This window comes from Echinops telfairi, unplaced genomic scaffold, assembly GCF_000313985.2.
Source record: "Echinops telfairi isolate 266 unplaced genomic scaffold, ASM31398v2 ScPeMD7_1;HRSCAF=3_0, whole genome shotgun sequence".
In the NCBI taxonomy this organism is placed as follows: domain Eukaryota; kingdom Metazoa; phylum Chordata; class Mammalia; order Afrosoricida; family Tenrecidae; genus Echinops; species Echinops telfairi.
The window spans coordinates 76314035-76329533 of NW_022103896.1; positions in this window are offsets into that span (position 1 = coordinate 76314035).

Sequence of the window (15499 nt, forward strand, 5' to 3'; positions counted from 1 at the left end):
TTGATAGAGGTTCTTTTTTTAAATTAAATTGAATTGGAGGGAAAAGTTTATTTTCCAGAGTTCCAGGAGGCCGATCCTTAAGGAGCCCTTCTGACATAGTGGTTAAACAGTCAGCCTCACCAGCTGCTCTGTGGGAGGAAGGGGTGGCTGTCTGTGTCCAGGAAGATTTACATAACATGGTCCTGGACACCCTACTCTCTGTCTCAGAGGGTTGCTGTACATTGGATTCCACTGTCAGCAATTTGCTTCCTTTTATTTTATTTTGGCTGCTTGAGAGATGAGAGTGAAGCATATCAGATATTGTTCCTTGTTACGGAGGGCAACGTTGGCATAAGGATCTTGTGGGGGTGGGGGGTGCAAAATCAGGATGCAGAGGGACTGACAGAGACTGCCTAGCACATTTCTGTGGGAGATCCTGGGGATGGCACTGGGGAAGTGACTCGTCATGGTTTGCGTCCCACAGCTCAGCACTTTGTGTAAACCCTGCTTTCCCTCTCAGAAAAGTCTGCAATAAAGGTGCACGTGATTTACTGTTTCTGGAAGTGAACTTATAAGATTTGGGAGCTTGTTTATGGTTGTCAGAGGTAGACTGCAGGATAGTTGACTTTTTGTAGATTATATGATATTAAATATTAAAAAAGAGAAGAGGTGAAATAGAGGTTAGGACATCACAGAAATGTCTATATATTTTTGGCTAGGTTTCACAGGCACATGGAGAAAAATAATTTTAACCCTTTTTAATAAACAGCTCATATTTTCCTTGACTTCCTTTTGTTATTGCTATAGCTCTCTGAAAACGATTCAGTCACATTAAAAAACTTACCATAACATTTGATGCAGTCACTGATGTGTTAAAGGTCATTTACGGTTTATGTGAAATTACACTGTGTGAAATGGCATATCAAACACGGATGGGCTTAAGAGAAAATACACTGATTTGGGCTTAAGGAGGTATGTAGGAAATGGATGCGATTTGAACTCTCATAGCTTTGTCAATTCGGGGGGAATACGAATAAAGTTAATTGCTAATGTCAATTGACTAAAGTATGGAAACAAAGGGAACGATTTATTTACGTGTACATGTTTAAGGTATTTGCAGCATTGTCTTGCTGGAGTGCAGACTCACAGAATTCTGGAGTTGAAAGGGTCAGAGGACATTAAACTACTATTGTCACATATGGATCCATCAGAGTCAATTACATGAACCAAGATCTCAAGAAAAGAAAATTAAGCTTACTGTAGTGACCTTAATAGCCCTTCGGAGGGAAAAAGATAGACCTATAGAGAGAGAGGATAGGGTTTCCATTATTCAACTGCTTAATGCTTAGTCTCTGAGATTTCATGACAAAAATTCAAAGATGTGTTTTAAAATCCATTCCTCCCTTGAGGCAGTGTTAGTATTCTCTTAAGAAAATTCTAATAGCAGACTCTCAAGTTTCTCCAGCCTTCTTCTGCCCTCACAGGTCACTTTAATTCAGCTCCAGTGCCCATAGTTCCACCTAAGTATCTAAAATGGGATGAGAATAAAATACGATATGATTTGTTCATTGCAACTGCAGGCTCAATAACAACCTGCAATCACAGATACAACCTTGCTGCTGAGAGTCTAGAGATCTTCAGGCACTTGCTGATGAAGATCAAGGATGATAACCTTCACTCTGGTCCACAACTCAATGGAATGAAAACCAAACCCCCACATCTGGCCTCATAGAAATATCATGAAACAGAGAAAAGATTGGAGTTATCAATGGCATAGAGGCAGCAGTCAAGATGTAAAAGGATGTATTGCATTTGGTTGCAAACATGCTGCACAGAACCTATTGAAGAGCACAGATGTCAATTTGTGGAAGAAGCTACCTCTGACCTAAGTCATGGCATTTCTCATTTGCCGCCTATGCACGTGAAAGCTGAACCATGAATAAGAAGGACCACATAAGAAAGGATACATTTGAATGATGGTGTCAGTGAAGCATATTGAAAGTACCATGGACTGCCAGAAGAACAGACAGATCTTCCTTGGAAGAAGTACAACCAGAATGCTCCTTAGAAGGGAGGGACTTTATCTCTTATGCTTTGAATATGTTACCAGGAGAAAAAAGTCCCCCCGAAGACATCATGTTTTGCAAAAGAGAGTCAATGAAAAAGAGGAAGGCTTTCAGTAAGAGAGTCGACTCCGTGGCTGCAACAGTGGGCTTAAACACAAGCAGTCATGAGGTTGGCACGGACTAGGCCATTCCAGCGGAGGTCACTGCGAGAGAACAAGCTTCACAGAACCAAACCAGCACCGCCTGCATATTTTGGTGTGCATTTTCTTTTCTCCAAAATAAAAAGTAGCATTGTGGATGCGTTAGAGAAAAACATTTTTGTGGTTTCTTCTTTTATGTAGTGAGAAAGAATAAAAATTGGGGGGTGGGGCTGGGGAGGAACAAAAATCTAAACACACCCTTCTATACGTACTAGAAAACTAGAAGCTAGACCTCACTTGTCAATCTTGTCCCTGACTTTTCTTTTCCACAGTAGGTGATCTGTGCCTTTTGAAACTTTTTAATAGGTATTAGATTGCAAGGACCTTCTCCACCAATAATCAGTTCTTCAATGTAAAACATTTCCCCCATAGCTTATACTTACTGAGCACATTCTAGGTGGGAGAACAGTCATAAAAATAAACTGAAATAAAAAACCAGACATATTTCCATTCTAATTGGCATGCTTTCACAAGTGGCCCTGACTTTGCCAGCTTTTGGAGAATGAGAAAGGTGGAGCAGACACATATTCTCACCTTTGGGACCTTCACTGTATCAGAAAGGGCCATGGAAGAAGACAACCCGTTGTCATCAAGTCAATTCGGATGTGTGCGTGACAATGTCTTCATGTCAGAGTAGAACTCTGCTACATCGAGTGTACATGGATGATTTTTAGCAAGTATATTGCCAGAGTTTTCTTCTGAGGCTCCTCTGATCATCTGAACCTTTAACCTCTCAGTTACTAGCCGAGTGTAGTAACCATTTGCACCACCTAGGGACAAAGGAAGGGAAAGAGGCCATATGATCAATATTTATTCAACTACATACTTGGTACCCTGCAATGTACTGAAACAAAACAATTGAATTTAATCCTAAAATTCCTTTAATGTTATCTAGGCGAGAAAAGGATGAGGATATTTTGTAATGGTTTAATTATTCAATTCAATTATTCAATGATGAAAACTTACATTTCAATGTTAACATAATGAGAACACAAAGAAAGAAACCAGTGTTAACAGTATGCTCCGCTCACTGATTTTGGTATGTGAGAGTACAGAGTGAATAATGACCTTAAAACATGCCCTCTACATTACTAGAAGAAGCATGTTGCCATCAACAAACATAGGAAATACAATGGTGAATTGGTTAGGAGAGAAAATAATATACCTATTGTGTCATCTATTCCTTCAATCCACTACCTCTTTTTACTAGATCCAGTCTTAAAAGGCCTGTAATATCTAGCTCCTCAGTAGATAGATATTTGGAGTGATTTCAGAATGATGATGATTTGTGATAAATGTAGCTAAATTACATTTGGTGATAAAGAGACTTATATGATGGAATATAATATCTATGCTAGATAGGAAAAAACATGAAACACGAAACTAGATTAAGTAGTACAGACTGCGGGGTGAAGGACAGGGAGAAGAGAGGACCGAAGAAAACAGGTTTTTTGGTGATTTTTAAGCAGGTGATGTGATGAGGTGAGACAGAGAAAATGGGATAAGCTGTTAGTGACCAGAAAGTCAATCACTGGAATAAAATATTTCAGAGCTGAAGAAGTAGAAGAAGGCATAAAGTTTCCACAGAAATGGAGGCTGAAGTGATGGGGAGAAGATGATTTGAGTTCAAGGGCTAAGGAAGTGGTAATAGTGAATTGTTGAAGGCCGTCCTCATGTGGATGGTAACAGCTGCTGGGTTAATACTTTTCAGTGTTGCGGTGTGAGAGAGGGGAGCAGTCCCATCGGACTTTCTCCGTTGTAATCTTTGCCAGAGCAGATTGCCAGGTAGTCCTCCTTCAGTTGGATGGATTGGAGTTGCTTGCTGGGTTTGAGCCACCAATTGTTTTTGTTCATAGTTAAGTGCTTACCATTGGGCAACCCGAGCTTCTCAGGTTGATGCTCGAAGACAGGCTATACAGAATCTGGAAAAAAATCACAAATTTGATGAAGGAACACAATGGTTGCTTGTTCATGGTGAGAAGGAATAGAAGTAGTGTAGCAGGATAGTTATACTTAAAAAGAAGAAATTTGTTGCTATTGTTAGAGAAAATCGAATAGGTTCTTTTTTTTTTTTTTTTGCTTATACACATTTGTTTAATGGTTTTCACAAACGTTTAAATCAAATGCAAGACCTCTTTCAAAGGTCAATAGCCCTTCTCCCCCTCCCCCCGGTTCTTATTTATAATGACCCTATGGGCCCCCAAATGACTCACTGCCCATTTTATGTAATTCTCACCTTCATTACAATGTTTGCGTCTATTCTTGCAGCCACTGTGTGAATCCACCTAATTGAGGCTCTCCTCTTCTTCCTCCTCCTCCGCCTCGTCCGCCTCCGCCTTCCTGTTTTCAGACGACTCTCTGCAAAGTGTGATGTACTTTTTCAGGCACTTGAGTCTTGGGTAATTGAGAGGGTCCCACTTTGGGCTACTGTGTGAGTCTGGGTACTTTAGAGAAACAACTCCACAAAAACTCATATGTATCAGAGACAGTTTTATATAAAGGGTAAGTGCACATCAAGAAAACATCCCAACCCAGTGCTGCCTAAGCCCACAAGTCCAACATTGACCCATATGTCCGACACCAATCCACAAAGGCCTCCTCCATCTCACAAAACAGGCATAATGATGCCGACTGCAGGAGGAAAGCCAAATCAATGACCGTGTAAGCATCTCAGAGCTGGCAGGAGTCTCCACACAGTTGCTCCAGCACCCAGGGCTGCATCGGGGTAGGTCCATGCGGCTTCTCCTCAGGGATGTCTTGCAGGAAGTGAGCCTTGCCAGCTGAAGCAGGGAACTGGCTAAGGCAGCTGCACCTTGGTCCGATCATCACAAAGCAAGAGACCTGAGAACTAGAAAGGCAAGGCTCATGGAGCCATTTATCCCTCCGTCCTTCAATAAACCCCACATGTGTTTATCGGCCAGGTTGGCACAATAAACTAACTACCTCAGCTGCTAATCACAAGGTCAGCAGTTTGAGATCACTAGCTGCTCCAGGGGAAAAAGATGAAGCTTTCTACTCTGCTAAAGAGTGGCAGTCTTGAAAGCCCACAGGGTCAGGTCTACACTGTACGATAAGGTTACGATGAGTTGGAATCAACTCTCTGGAAGTGAGTGTGCCCCTCCTTGTACCATATTCAAAGTATGTGACATGAAGTCTTACCATCCTTCCTTCTACAGAACTTCTGCCTGTACTTCCTCCAGGACATTTTTTTTGTTTTATCCATCCTTCTAGTGGTGATGGTATATTCCATATTTGCCAACACCATAATTTAAATTGGGTAAATCTGCTGCACAAGACCTCTTTAGAGTTGAAAAGCAAAGACATTACTTTGAGGACTGAGGTTTGCCTAACCTAAGTCATGATCCTTTCAGTCGCCTCACGTTCATGTGAAAGATGGACAGTGAACAAAGAAGACTGACCCTGTGGCTGCTGCGACAGCGGGCTCCAGCATATGAATGGCTGTGAGGATGGAGATGGACCAGGCAGCGTTTCCTTCTGTTGAGCATACGTTGTTATGGGTCAGAACTGACTCAATGGCACTTAACAACAACAACATCAGAAGCAAATCTAAGATAGAATTGGAGCCTGAAGTGGAGATGGAAAGTAATCCAGGCTTTACTGAGGCAAGAGAACGAAAAGAATATATTGGAAACAAATAACAGATGTATGGCTTCCTATCATGTAGGCAAAGTGGAAGAATAGTGGGAAGAGCCAGAGAAGAGGAAGAAAGAGGGGAGGAATTCTACTGTTTCCTGGCACCTGGTGCCTTGCCTCCAATTTGAAATTTTATCATCACTATGTGGAAAAAAATGTTTATCAGACTTTAATTTTCCCCGCCCATCCATATCACAATTTTCTTAATTGAGTCTCACAACAATTTTAGGTAGCAGAAGCTGTTATTTCAATCTTGTAAATGAATGTCAAAAGTGATGAAACCCTAGGAGGTTAATAGTTGAGGGACTTTTAAGTCATTGAGTATCAATTGTGTAATCTACTTGGATGCAGATATTAACCAGAATAATGACAAACTGTAGAGACCCAACCTATGATAACTAGTAAGCAGGAAAATATACCACAAAATCCTGCTATTTGCTTGGTCATACACATTACCTTTGCTATTATATAGAGGAAGAGAAAAAGCGTAATATATGAACATATTGGGATATAGTCACAAAAGAGACAATGAAGTGCTTCTGAAGCTGACATCTTCTCATTGGAATGATATTGACACTTGGTCTATCCTATTATTCTAAAGATAACATTGGGGTTTGTGGATTTTTGAGAGCAGAGATTAACAACCTTTTTCTACAAAATCCAGGTAGTTTGTAAGTTTTGTGAATCATGTGGTCAGTCTCAGTTAATGAACCTTAGTATTGTAGCCTGGTAGGAGCCTTAGACAATGCCGAGTGAGCATGGAGATATTCCAATAAAATGTTGTTTATTTACAAAAGCAGGTCATATATAATCTGTTGGCTGTATTTTGCTAGTACTTGTTTAGACATGTCTCCTCCAAAGATGGGATTTCTAATGTCATGTTGGCAAGAACCTGACCAAGTAGGAGAACTAACTAATGAAGGATTCCTGCATCCAAACAATTTGAACTATTAGAATTGACTAATTTCTGGAAGCACATATTCTACTTGAAGGAACACAGACTGCGTCAGAAAAGCTTAACAGACCTAGAACACAAGAAGAAATTGATTAGGCCATTAAAAACTCCCAACAATAAAAGGACTAGAACAAGCTGATTTGATGGGATATTTCAGAGAAGGCTATTACATTCCTGTTGATGGATAAACTATAAAGCAACCTCCCATCAGGAACAATTGCTTAACAATACTTACCTAGGACCTAAGGGGAGACGACACCTGGTGCTATTTACTAATTGGAACTTTTGATCTTGTTTCTATCCAGCTCTTGGTGATCCAGTCTGTGTGCTATGGACAATTGGGATTTGAGATTCCGTCATTTGGAGGTACACAACATCATTCATAGGCCACAGAGAAGGGTCTGATATGGAAACCCCACATAGCTAATTGTGTTTTACGTCAAACTTACCTGTAGCAGATTTAAGGAACTGACTTACTCCCTGGGCATGAAGCCAGAAATGCCCTAGTGTGAGAAGAAGCAGATGACTGCTTTCCCAAAGCTATGCCGCTGAGAGAGCGGGAGAAAGATGAGGCGGTCTTCCCATATGGAGCATCTCAGAACCTTATGTTGGTCACAGTGAGTCTGAATGCACCCCTGCCATTGGGTTTGATGTTGCTCTGTGAGTGAGCACCTCTCTGGATGGGGGGCTGAATAAACTCCTTGTTGCCTTCACCTCTTAAAAAAAAAAAGATATGTGCAGTGTGCATAGGAATTTGTTCATAGTTTTATTTTAAACTATACTCCAGCCCTCCAACAGGTCTGAGGGACAGTGAACTGGCCCACTGTTTAAAAAGTTTGAGGACCCCTGGGATTGAGCAACAGCATTGTATGTGAATGGATAGATAGGATTGTATAAGATATGAGGGAGGAGCCCCAAACTATTATAGGAGGAAAATGAAAGGGTTTCTGGGGGGTAGGGTGGGAGTGAGGGGATTAAAGGGAGCTGATATCAAGGATTTCAAGAAGAAAGAAAATGTTTTGAAACTGATTGTGGTACCAGTAATACAATACTGCTTGATGTAAGTGCTTCCAACAAAATGATAAATAAAAAAAAGAGGAGAAGAAAATAACATTATTTGAAGTGTTAAAAAAATCTATACCTTTGTCTAATTAATAACACTATCAATAGAATTGCCTTATGCGGCAGGGGGATGATTTGTAATATTCTCTATCATAAATAACAATGATGTCTCTAAAGTGAACCATGGACATATGAATGGGTTTGTGCTTTCACTTAAATCTAGCCCCAGTCTACAAACAATTTGTTCTTATGACGTGGCCCTACCTGATGCTAACCCTCATGAAGAGATCGCTGAAGATATATGTGCTATAGTAAAGTGTGGAGAAGAAAATAGATGGTGCCAGACTTTGAAAATGAATAGTGCTTGGGTCTTAAAGGCATAGCCTCAAACAAGCAACTATTTAAGTGAGGTCCCAACTCAGTCCATGAGGGAGAAGCACACCAGCTTGTGTGATCCAAGGATTGTAAATAATAAATCCAAACCGAAGGAGGGAATGGTATCAGAGATTAAATTGTGAACACATCATCTGCAAAGGGCTTTGGATGACAGTGGAAGCCCAAAATCCTCTTGGAGAGCTCCACAAGAATTAAGTCTCTGATGAGTCCCCTCTGAACACAATTTTGGAATGTTAATAGACTTTCTATGAAATAGAGGCCATTGTAAAGTTCATTGTGGGAGATATATTAGGTTAAAATATAATACCTTATCATTTTTTCTCCCTTTTGACCCATTTTAAAATTGTTACAGTTTCAAAAATCATTCTGCTTTCTTTTAAATGGGGTTTTTCTATGTTTTATCTGGTCATTGTTGTTGTTTGCTTGTTTGCTCCCTGTGCGTGTTTTGTATGATTATCTGTAAATGAAATTCAGGATATAGCTCTATAGAGACAGCAGGTGTATTGATAATTGCCTAGGACATGGCAGGAGAGGAAGGGGGCAGGGTAGATAGGGAGCTAAAGAGAAGACATATTCTACAATTGATTGTGATGATGATTGCACACATTTTCTTAATATGATTGTGTAATTAAAATGCATAATATACTAAGTATATGCCAATAAAGCCACTTTAAAAATTAAAATATGATTTTATTAGAGAACTCTACCAAACATGTAGAGAAGCGTTAATATTAATTCTATATAAACTATTCCAGAATATAGAAAAGAACAAAATAAGAGCAAGCTCATGTTATGAAGTAATTATAACCCAATAGTCAAACTAGGCAAAGGTATTTTCATAATAGAAAACTATATACCAATACATCTTATGAACATATATATGCAAACATTTCCTACAAAATCAATTTTCTATATAATTCAACCAAACATAAAAAAATACATCACAACCAAGTGGGCTTTATACCAGGCATTCAAGAGTGGTTGAATATTAGAAAAACAAACAATGTAAGCTACCATATAAATAAAACAAAAGAAACATAAAGGCAAACATTTATTTTTGATAAAAAGCACTCAACAAAATGGGAATAGAAAGTAAACTCCTCTACACAATGAAATCCATTTACATAAAACTAGTGGTTAGCATTTTACTCAATGGGGAGCCACCGGAAGCTTTCCCCTTCTGAACATGAATCAGACAAGGATGCCTTTTATCATCACCACTCTATTTTAATATAGTCCTGGACATTTTAGCCAGAGCTATTAGACATCAAAAAGACCTAAAAAAATCCAGATTGCCAAAGAAGAAGCATAATTCTCTCTCTTTGTAGACAATATATCTTCATGCATAGGAAAACCGTAAAGATGCAATAAGAAAATTGCTAGGAGTAATTGAAAAACCTGGCAACATGGTAGGCTATAAGATCAGTTTATAAAAGCAAATAGTACTTCTGTATATTAAGGAACAGAACTTTGGACAGGAAATTAAAAGATTATCATTTATTACCACCCAAAAGACTAATATTTATTAATAAGCATAACCCCCTCAAAAAAAAACTTGTACAAAGAAAACTACAAAGCACTACTAGAAGAAACTAAAAGAGACCTATATAAATGGAAGCATGTTCCATGTTCATACATAGGAAGACTTAATATAGTAAAAATATCAATATGATATAAATTAATCTATAAATATAATACAATTCTGATCCAAATCTTAGCAATATTCTTCAAATAAATGGAAAAACTAATCACCAAATTTATATGGAAAGGGAAGAAATGCAGGGTAAGAAAAACTCTATTGAAAAGCCAAATCAAAACAGAAGGCCCCTCCCTAATTTGAAAACCTATTACTTAGCCATGGTATTCAAACCAGCTTGGTATTAGTATAATGATATATATGTAGACAAATGTATCAAAATAGAAAACCCAGAAGTAAAACCAAGCACCTACAGATACCTGATCTTTGATAAAGGGCTAAAACAAATTAAATGGGGGGAAGAGAGATTTGTTTTCAAGGATGATGCTGCAAAAGAATGAAACAGGACCCATACCTCACATCATGTAAAAAATGGAACTCAAACTGTATTAAGTGTATTAAAGATTTAAAAGTAAACCCTAGAACTATAAAATCATCAATGAAAATAAAATAAGGAAACATGTAAGGCCCCCAATACAAAGCTCAAACACAAAACTAAACACAGTGAAAAACACTCACACTATAGAACTAAATTGAGCTCCTAAAAATATGACATTTCTCTACATCAAAGCCTTCTTCAAAATAATAAAAAGAGAACTCAAGAGATAGGGAAAAATATTGACAAGGGTACATTGGATAAAGGGCTAATATCTTTAAAAAAACAACCCTGCCATACCTTAATAAGAAAAATACAAATAGTTTAATTAAAAGCTGGGCAGAAGACATGAATAGACAATTCACTAAACATAATGTCAAGATGACCAACAAACATCTGATGACATGCGCTCTAGATCATTTGCTATGAGAGAAAGGCAAATTTAAATATGGCGAGATACCCCCTCACACCAGCATTGATCGCAAAATGAACCACCAATCAAATGATTAAAAAGTAAAGAAAAAAATGTTGGATCTGGTGTGGAGAGCTCTGAATCTTCATGCACTGCTGGTGGGATTGTTGATTTGTACAGCCCCTCTGGGTTATGGCACATCACTTCCCTAAAGAAATGCAACCTGAAAAACCATATGACCCAGCAACCTCTGCACTCTGTCTGTACCCTAAAACAGACAGGCGAACATCCATGCTTATTGAAGCCATATCCATAATAGAAAAAAGATAGAAACTATCAAATGTCAATCTATGGAGGAATGGAGAAATAAAACCCTGGTCAATCCATCCAAGGGAACATTAGGCATCCCTGAAAAGCAATGATGAAACTGTGAACAGGGATGAATTCAGAAGACATTATGTCCGGCAGGTAGTTAATCTAAAGACAAATACTGTGTGAGACTGCTGTTAGAAAGTTGAAAAACATGGTTTTGACACCAAAGACACAGATTTTGATGATTACAGGTGCGAGGGAGAGAGGGGAATGAAAGTGAGGGAAGAGAGGAAAACAAACAAACAAACATGTTTCTGACAGCGACATGTACAGACAGACACACATGGAGATGTACACACAGGCACAGCAGGTCTTAAAAATCATTATTTTAATCATTACATGATAATTCACAAGAGAGGATGGTCTTTCATCACCTTTTCATGTGTATTTTCCTTGTCCCACCACCACCACCCTGGTACAGGTTGAATTGCCATGAATTTAATGAACATAGTTTTTATTATCTGGATCTTTTCCTTTAGAACTGTGAAAGTGTAGGATATTAAAAGTTTCCTGAAATATGATAGAAAAATATTTCTTGACTCAAAAGAGAATTTATCACTTTCATATAAAAATTTGAGATAGGTTGGTGTGGAAATTTCAAATATTTTGATAAAAACTTCTTCCCTGATAGATTTAATACATTCTTCTTCACAACAAAGGGTCACATTAATGTGATATCCTATCACATATTCAAATAGCACTATGTTTGTAATTTGAAGAGAACTTTTTGGGACAATCTCACTATACTACTTCTTAATAAAACAAGCCAGCATGAGAGCATTAAATATCAATCAGGAACAAAACCGAATATGCTATCCAATTATACTCATCAACTAAGAAGCAGAATTAAAATCATTATGGAAAACTTTTGTCAATTGTTGCCAGTTCCTGAAAATAAGCTTCATGTCTAGGATGCTCATAATTGTATTTTGCTTTTTCCCTGATAATGAAAACTAATGTAATGGGTGTTCAGATTCCCTTTGCCACATAATGTCTAATATTTAATCATGACCAATATGCAATTTGAATCTTCCTGTATAATTTTGAATTCCAGAAATCTAGAACTAGAGCTATCATTTATTTTTCCTTAAGAGTTTTCCTAAAAATTTTCCTTAAAAATTTTCTTTTACATCATTGTTATGGTACCACCTCTAATATTCTTAATGCTATATTGCCATATTATCTACCTCTTGTGAGTATTTCAAAACAATAAAGCACAGTGAGAGCAGGTAACTAGAGGAACTGAAAATAACCGTTTTTGTTAGCAATCAAGGAATGTCTACCAAAGAGGTAGGGGGCAAGTTCGTATGGAGGTTATAACTGATGCCGGTGTGGAGAATGGATAGAGTTTGAGCAGATAGTTTTATTGTTGTTAGTTGCTGCCAGTCAATTCTGACTCTTGGCAACCCCAAATATAAGAGAATGAAATGTTGCCTGGTCCTACAACATCCTCATGATCTCTAACATGTTTGAGTTCATAGTTTTTAATCTACAGGGCTCATCTACTAACACTATACTGGACAATATTCTGTTGTAAGTCATAGTGTTTCCACTGGCTCATTTAAATAAGTAGATTTCAAGGCCCAGTTTCTCCTATTCTTGAAGCTCCGCTGAAACCTGTCCACCATAGGTGACCTGGCTCGGACTGAAAGACTGGTGGAATAGCTTCCGGCATCCTAGCAATCCAGAGCCATCACAGTATGACAAACTAGCTCAGTGGATTAAACGTTGAGCTGTGTTAGCTGAAAGGTTGGTGGTTCACACACACGAGCCACTTCCCAAGAGAAAGGGCGGCTGCCTACTTCCATAATGATTCAGTCTCAGGACTCATCTGAAGCAAGTTTACTCTGTCCCATTGGGTCAATATAAATTCAAATGGACTCTATGGCAAGGGGTCTGATTTTTGGCTTTGGCTTGGTGTAATCGCCTCTAGTATTCCAGAGTAATACACAGCCACCCTGGTATGACAAGCAGGCAGAAGACTAGTTGATGTAGATAAGGAGCCACACTTATTTATCTTCTCATTTGTCATTTGAAGATATTTTGAGACCTAGGTTTGCTAACTGTGCATAGTATATCGAATACACTCTAAGATGGTTTAAAGTATGCCTACTTAAGATGGTGTTATTTTTTGAGGCATGTACAAAATTTAGGGGACATTTTTAGTTCCTTAATATGGCTTACTTACTTGGGTAAATGAAGCTACTTAGTTCAGGCGAATGAGGTTAAAGCACTGGGTACAATATCCCTGCACGAGTTAAACCGCTTTGCACTGTTCCTTCAACACCAAGGGCACCTGTGGGCGAAGGCCTATTCTGGGAAGGTGGTGCGGAAACAGCAGCACGCCTGTTTCACAGACGGAGGGTCGTTACAGTGATTTGATATAAAACATATCTGGAATAGACAATAATGTACGAGGCCCAATTATTTGGGAATTGGATTTCCTATAATCTTATTTACTATATTAACAACCTTGTTAAATAGTAAATACTAAATAGTTGGGGTTGAATCCAATGATACACTTGACTAAAGTTGCTTAATTAGATAGTATGCCGAACTTTGCGCTTCTAGTGTTCATATGCCTTTTAGATATTGTTTTTATTACTCTTCAGAAAAAAAAGTTATTTTCTCATTTTGATCAACATCTCCACCTTCAGCTTAGATTTAAGGCCTTCATTTCATTGTTTCCCATTCCACTTAAAATGCCACCAATAATAACATAATTCCTTAATTTGGAGGCTTCCTCTCTGTTTTCACATTAAATTAAAACTTCCAGATTTTGCATATATCCTTGTTACTTCTATCAAACAATATCATTCATATCACATACAAGTAAAGCATTGCTGAAGATAATTCAAAAATAGTTACAGCAGTACTTCACCATGAAGTACCAGAAATCAGGTTGCATGTAGAAGAGATTATGAAATGGGAGATATCATTGCTGATGCCAGAAGGATCTTCACTGAAAACAGAGGATGCCAGAAAGATGTTTACCTGTGCTTTATTGACTATGCAAAGACATTACATTGTGAGGATAATGAGAAATTATGTATAACATTGCAAAGAGGAGAATTCCAGAGACCTTAATTATACGCATGCTTTACCAACAGGCTGCCACTCAAACAGGCAAGGGAATATAAAGTGGTTTAAAACATATTTATTTAATCAGGATAGACTTATTTGTAACCAGACTTATTTAATCTGTATGAACAGTAAATAACCTGAGAAAGTGAATTATATGAAGAAGAATGGGGCATCAGTGATATGTAAATGACACAACTTTGCTGAAAGTGAAGAGAATTTGAAGCACTTCCTCACGAAGATAAAAGACAATAATCTTCAATCTGGATTACAATTTAATATAAGGAAAACAAACAAAACAACAAAACCAAAAAACAATCTTGAAAACCAAACCAAACCCAAAAACTTAATGTAAAGAAAAAATGACAGTACCAACAACAAAATACCCCAGCAAACTGGACCAATAGATGACATCCTTACAGCAGGATGCAAATGTTCATGATGGATAGAAAACATTATGAAAAATGGAGAAAAGATTGGGTGAGGATTTCATTTTACATACAACCGCAATAAATCCTCCTGAAGGAATTGTCAAGAGATTCGAGAACATATTGCATTTGAGAAAATGGCTACACAAGACCTCTTGAGCCAATATGTCAACTTTGAGGATGCAAGTGTGTGTGCCTATGTCATCGCATGTGTTTGGACAAAGAAGGAAGATTGCAGAATAACTGGTGCATTTGAATCATGGTGCTGGAGAAGAATATAGAAAGCATCATGGATTGACTGAAGAACTAAAAATCTGTTTTGGAAGAATTATAACCAAATTTTTCTCAGAAGGAAGAATTTTGAGACTTTGTTTTAGGTACTTTGTACTTGTTATCAAGAGAGACCAGTCCCTGGAAATGAATACTATGCTTAGTAAAGTACATGATCAATGTACAAAGAGGCTGACCTTCAATAACATGATTGACAGCCACGGGGCTGCAATAATGAGCTCAAACCTCACAACAACTGTGAAGATGATACATGACCGGACAGTGTTTTCTTCGGGTGTACATAGAGTCCATGTGTGTGGGAATTGAGTTGTTGATGGCACTTACAAGTAACGTGATAGTTGAGTTTAAAATTTAGTTACTGAGACTCATGGAAGACTACATCTACTACATAGGAATGGAGTATTGAAGTAGAACTCAGGTCCTTGCAGGGATAAAAGTATTTCTCTGAGAACCAAAAGAAAGTTGTCCACTTTATTTTGAGATGCTGAAACTTGCAAAGATTCTTATAGATGTTAAAAATGGTTATGAAAA